Here is a 6,000-nt window from a genome sequence, read left to right as displayed (position 1 = left end):
TACAATTATCATCCAAATTACTGTAAAGAGGCGAAGTAATAAATAAATAATGAATCATTGGAGAAGGCAGTGGCAATTGCAGATTATTCAATTTTATATATTTGTGCTTTATATTATGGAGGTATTTCCTCCAATTCGTGGTCCTTTACGCGACAGAGATTTCTCGTGGGCATAAGATCTAATGCAAGCAAGAGAAAACCGAATAATATCGTGCTACGGGAAAAAGCAAAAGAAGTGTAGGAAAATGGGAGTCTGGCGAGGCCATTAAAAAAGAAAAGGGAAGGGACGAGCCGACAAGCCAAACTAAAAACAGTACTATCATATGGACATCGACCTCAACAGGTTCAGGCCATGAACCAATTTTAAGTTGGCCGAGTAGTATATTCCAGGTAATTAAAAGTTCACGTGTAACGACAATTCGTTCCTGGGAGACTCTCCGGAGACAATATGTTTAAAATCTTTTGCTTTGGAAATGAGTTCCCTTCACTTCGAAGCCAGCACCACAGTTTTATCACTCCTGCTTTGATGAATCTTGGCACGGAAAGAATAATTCGAAGTAAGGGTTAGCTAGTGACAAAAATGTCAGTTTAGGGCTTATTCTCAAACAACAGTCAAGTAAAAAAAATGTAAAACGTCCTAAATGAACAAATTAGAAGAGGATGGAACGGATTACAAAAAAATGTAGGAGGTGGCAGACTGGAAAAAATTTACTCTCACCGAGTTTCAAACCTTGGACTTTCACAACAGAAGCGCGGCACGCTACCACTAGGCCAAATAGCATTTGAACAATGTGCGAAATTTATTTAATTAAATTCAACGCGACTATATTTTTCAATTTTTAAATGCTTTTTTCTCTCAAACCCGGGCGTATTTGGACAAAACCCTTCAACTCTATTCCTATCCTAGAGTCAACTTTCAAATAAAAAAGGTTTCATCTTCTTTCTTGAAATCAGTTAGGCAAAGTCTTCTTGTTAGTCTGGGATGAGCCGTACCTTTGCCTGTTCCAACCAGCCTTTACGCTGAGACACATTGTGAGTGATTAAGTGAGTTAGCGTAAAAATCTCCATGTGTTAGCAAGTAAATCTCTATGTACATATTACCTCGCATTCCATCTCTAAGGTGCTTGGCAGGGGATGACCAATCACCTCCAGCATGCAACGTTATGTCATTATTAGGAGACGGCTTTGAAATCATTAATCGTCTAACTTCGAAAATCCAGTGTCTCAACTGGTTAGCTTGGAGAATCACGCGATTATGCATTGCTTGTAAAACATAAGTTTGTCTGGTTAAATACATTTATTGTAAACTTTGTCTCTTCCGCTCATTAATTGGAACGCCTCCACCGTTTTCGACGCTCCTATGTCATTTCCTACAGGAATTAAATATACCCATGAGTAAATCCCACGAAGTAAGCTCTTTAGTAAATAAGCTTTTTGGGTGATCCCGCGTCAGTTGTAAAGGCCTGGTTACACAGTACATTAACGCGTACAAGTTAATAAAATTTTGCGTGAATGATTTTGGTTGACCGGAACGGAACATGTACGAATGCATCAACCAAATTAGAACAGGATCTATTTTCTGTGCATGCATTCGCACAAGTTGGGTGGGTACACGGTGCATTTTGGCGTTCATTCTCGAGTTCATACATTTAGACATTGACCCATACGTGTTAATGTATCGTGTAACCAGGCCTTTATGCACAGCCCACGTTTCTTCTGCTCTGCCGAAAACCTCGTCAGGGATAGTAAATAATTTTTCCTATGTTGCGCATTGAATCATATCTGATTTTGGGAGTGGATTTCGAATATTCTGGACCGTGTTTCTTATTCTGGTATCTTCTGAAAGCCGCCCTTCACTGTCCCTTTGTCCTCACTAAAATTGCATGTTGCTTTATCTCAAGGGGTTCTCTTAAACTTTTGTTTTTGCAACATTTTTCTCTTGCGATGATATTTAAGGTCCTTATGTCCGCATCGTGTCCTCGGCCGGTGTGTTCTTGTTTCCATAAAAAAAACAGTCGGATGACGGCGCTGTGCTCCTTGACTCTGATTGTTCTTCCGTTTCTCCAACGTGGACTTTCGCATGTCATGCAGATAATGTCTGGTATACTCCTTATGTCTCCATCGATTGGTCTCCAACCAACATGTGTATCACTTCAACGATTCTCACTTCAATATTTAAGGTCCTTATGTCCGCATCGTGTCCTCGGCCGGTGTGTTCTTGTTTCCATAAAAAAAACAGTCGGATGACGGCGCTGTGCTCCTTGACTCTGATTGTTCTTCCGTTTCTCCAACGTGGACTTTCGCATGTCATGCAGATAATGTCTGGTATACTCCTTATGTCTCCATCGATTGGTCTCCAACCAACATGTGTATCACTTCAACGATTCTCACTTCAATATAATGCCCTTGGTTTCATTATTCTTTTTTTCGAGAGCCGCTCGACTTCCATTCTCGTTCTATGCTCGAAGAGCGCCACTTAGGGCCGTATTCTTAGTCTACCCTACGTATCCGTCCCTACATAACAAAAGGCCCCTACATGCGTTTCTCAGTCGACCCTACATAAGTGGTGGGGGGTAATTCCGTCGTCAAGTTCTCTGAGATGACGTAGATGATGGCGCAGCGCCAATTTTACACTCTGGTGGTGTAATGGAACAAACTACGAAACTAAGAAAAGACGACCGAAAATTTATGACCGAGCATATTGTTTTTGTAGGGTGTAGGACTGGTTCAGCTACCCTACATCAAATAGGGCCCGTTTAGTTCCAAAAACGGCCATATGTAGGGCTTGATGTGGCGTATGTAGGGCGAGATCGGTTTATGTAGGGGCTGATGAGGTATCCAGGGTCGGTTGGCCCTACAGGGTCGACTAAGAATACGGCCCTTAGCCTTTCCCCTTTTTCTGATCCACCTGCGGTCAGAGCCAAAGCGGTCGCCCGCGTAAACATGGCAGCTCAGCCAACAAAGCGCCTTGCGTAACAATGGTGGTAGTCTTTGCGTGGTAGCAGAGGACTGCGTTTGGAGGGGGCATCCATTGTGCGATCGAGTTGCGTGGGAGGGGAGGGGGGTGTCCCCCTTATACCCCCTCCACCCCCCACCCGGATGCCATCCATTCCCGTCCGAGGGCGCCATTTGTTCATCTGCCGCTCCTCATCGGCTGCCGACCAGGCCGAGGCTTTTGTGGTGGGCAAGAGGGTGGGGAGGGGGGTCAGGCGAATTTTTTAGCCTCGAATATTACGACCATGATTACGACGGAGGTATCTCCACTCGCCCTCTTAATGTGTTCACAGCCACCGCGCATTTTGGTTCGCGAAAATCGTCACTCGCGTTGCTAATTTGCAGACCTTTCCGAATTTATAATTAGAAATGACTAGAAATTAGGGATGGTCGAATCGGATACCTCGGATCCAAATATCCGCGGATATTGCCCCTCGTCGGATACATCGGATTCAAAGTCGCGGAAGGCATTGGATCTGGATTCGAAATTTGAAATAATAGCTTCAGTGAATGCAACGCCCCATAATGGTGAAAAGAGTTCCGATTCTTTCTTCGAATGCGCCGTCGCAGGCGATTCTAGTCCAACTCATGAACTGATTTGTTTGAAAGCTCTCACAGAGTTTACGTAGCAGAATTTCAGAAAATAAAAATAGCAAAATACGACTGGCACATAGTGTGATTCTTCCCAAGAGATTGAACGATCATCGGGGGAATCTCAGCGACAGGAAATTGAAAATGCATTTGGATCCGAAAATATCCTATCAGAAAGATCCGACTCCTAAAATCAAGGATCCGATCCGAATCCGGATCCAATAAAAATCCTGGATCCGTCCATCCCTTCTAGAAATAGGGCTATTTATCGAAATTTTTATTCTTGATTATGTGATGCGTCAAATTCATAACTTTTAAATGCCATTCCCTGAAATTTCGAACACTATATCGATGGCTAAGTTCTAACAACGTACGCGTATCTTAAATTCGGCAGGTTTGAGTCCGATACGTGAAACAAAGTCCAATAACTTTAAAACAATTGAATGCAAGCGAAACTCGACTCTTCATTTGCAAATGAATGCTTTTTTTCATTTTATGAACTTTTGGCTTTTAATTTCAGTGTGCAAGTAAAAGGAATTAATCGCTTTTTCCTCTCCTGAAAAGTTGCTATTTTTGAGATACGTGCTCTTAGAACTTAGCCATTGATATTGTAAGTATTGAGAACAAGTTTTTCGCACTGCACTTATCGCTTAATTGCGGACTTTTTTTGAAAATCGGCGAAAATGCCCCATTTCATAAATCATAGAGCTAATGCATACAATACTGAATAAATATATCAAGTTTCTATGGGACAGACTGAGCCCTCATCCATTTAGTCCTCTTGGTTGTGATTCTGCTTTTTAAGGAGATCCTGCCGCTAATATTATTATTAAATAATGCGATTTCATTTACAACCACAGACTTAGCTGCAGCGTTCGGCGTTGTGCACTAGATTGTTTTGAGATTGTATAAAAATTTTCTACAAAAATAACGGGTTGTCGTCGGTGGAATTATGGCACCAATGATAGCTGCGATCGCTTGACTACGAATTTCGTTTCCAACAGTAAACTTTGTCGTGCACCTCCTACGGATCTGAATGATCCCAGCTTTCCGAAGCGGTGTGTTTTTAAGGGTATATTCCTTGACGGAACTGGCGTGAGAGTGGCGAGGTGATAGTATCTGCTGCAGGCCTTGAACTCTATTCGTCCGATACGAAATTTTGCTCTATTGCCCTTAGACGCCGTAATATTGGTCATCCTGCTTGCTATGCTCTCTCTTTTTTCTTTCGCTCCTTTTTTTACACATTAATCCCCATCTTTTCTACGCATCCAGGGCAATTATGTAATCACAATATTAATTCCGTAATCAATCCAATATTTTCTTATCACAAACACCCAAAATTCGTGATACTTGTTCGGTACACCACTTCAGTTTTACTGTAAAAATAATAAAATTCGAGGAATCAAGCGAGATGGAGTGGAATTGATTCATAATGAAACACTGACTTGCAAACACTGACTTTCCACAAAAATTTTTGTGGAAAATTGCAAGTCAGTGTTTCATTGTAAAAAAAATAATGATGATAATATTCCTCACGTTAGATCAATTGCTTTTCCCATTGAGGAAGTTTGTTCATCCCGCCTGTTGGGAGCTCCATAGTGAGATCCTTCCGAGGGCATGAACCCTGCCCGGTGGTCGAACAACGACCTCCTTTCAGTCCTATCCTTCGTCTCCTCTCAAGGGCTCCGCTCCTCTTTGCACCCCATCGCTCACCAGTGCTTGCTCTATATGTTCCCCGAAACTGCGTCTCAGTCAAATCAATGGGTGAGTGTTTGAGGTTGCTATCCGTTATGGATACGTCATTCGCAACCCTGATTATAATTTCTCGGGGAAACACTTGATTTCGATTAATGGGTTTCGATTTCAGTTGTAAAAAATTAATGCGAAAGATCACATTTTAAGAGGCTATTTTTGTGAACTATATTAACTGCTCGTTGTTCTTTTACGTGTGCTTTTTATGGTTAGGAAAAATTCTATGATTTACCCTGTCCTTGTTGAGTTCATCTTAATATTTTCATACACACGCGTCGGTGGTCTTTTTTCACGTAAAATGACTAACAAGTGATGAGTCGGGAAACGCTGAGACCAACTAATTGTGGACTCGGCGAAATACTCCAAATGGTTTTATTGCTACGAACCACTTGATTTGCTAAATTTTGACATAAATGACGCTCTAACGGAGTTGAAAAATTTTAGCCTGTAATTATAATGACTGCTACCTAATGTGCTATAATTATTCATTCGTGCATCCGCTATTCACAAAATGAACAATTAAGGCTGGGAGGCGCTAAAGAATCGGAGGCTAAGTGATTGGATTGCAATTAGATTGCTTATTAACATAAGGATGGATAAATTTCAGAGCGAAACGGAGAGGACCGTCGATGAACCTAACTTTATTTCCAGGTCCGAGAGAAGC

This window comes from Ischnura elegans, chromosome 2 (assembly GCF_921293095.1).
Source record: "Ischnura elegans chromosome 2, ioIscEleg1.1, whole genome shotgun sequence".
Classification (NCBI taxonomy): domain Eukaryota; kingdom Metazoa; phylum Arthropoda; class Insecta; order Odonata; family Coenagrionidae; genus Ischnura; species Ischnura elegans.
The sequence above is the reverse complement of the archived record's forward strand: the minus strand, read 5'-3'. Positions refer to the sequence as shown.